The sequence below is a fragment of the Sinocyclocheilus grahami genome, unplaced genomic scaffold, assembly GCF_001515645.1.
Source record: "Sinocyclocheilus grahami isolate Dianchi unplaced genomic scaffold, SAMN03320097.WGS_v1.1 scaffold2566.1, whole genome shotgun sequence".
Taxonomy (NCBI): Eukaryota; Metazoa; Chordata; class Actinopteri; order Cypriniformes; family Cyprinidae; genus Sinocyclocheilus; species Sinocyclocheilus grahami.
The window spans coordinates 47,502-47,805 of NW_015507745.1; the positions used below are offsets into that span (position 1 = coordinate 47,502).

General features: G+C 27.0%; 1 protein-coding gene across 1 annotated transcript in view; it reads right to left on the reverse strand.

The window, feature by feature from the left end:
* Positions 1-304, reverse strand: part of LOC107575317 (zinc finger protein 22-like) — a 2,120-nt gene that overhangs the window by 755 nt on the left and 1,061 nt on the right. The gene's annotated exons all lie outside the window — the stretch shown is intronic.

Genomic DNA, 304 nt, shown 5'->3' on the forward strand with positions numbered 1-304 from the left:
ATTAGCCTTTTATGTATTTTATTGTTTGTTTTTTTTTATCATTTACCATTTATACAATTTGGTTGTTCATTTATTTTTTTATGATGTTTTTATATATTTTTTATTTCTTATTTTCCTTGTTTATGTATTTTCATTGCTTAATCTTATGATTCAAAGGTTTAAAGAACTGTTTTGTTTGAATGAGACAAAAAGAGATAAGAGGGAATGTTAATGGAAACTCAAGGTTTATGGGATGTTGTTGTGTTTGGTAAAACACTACTTGTTGGATTTGTGCTTGTCAGATGACTCTGTAACACCCCAGGAA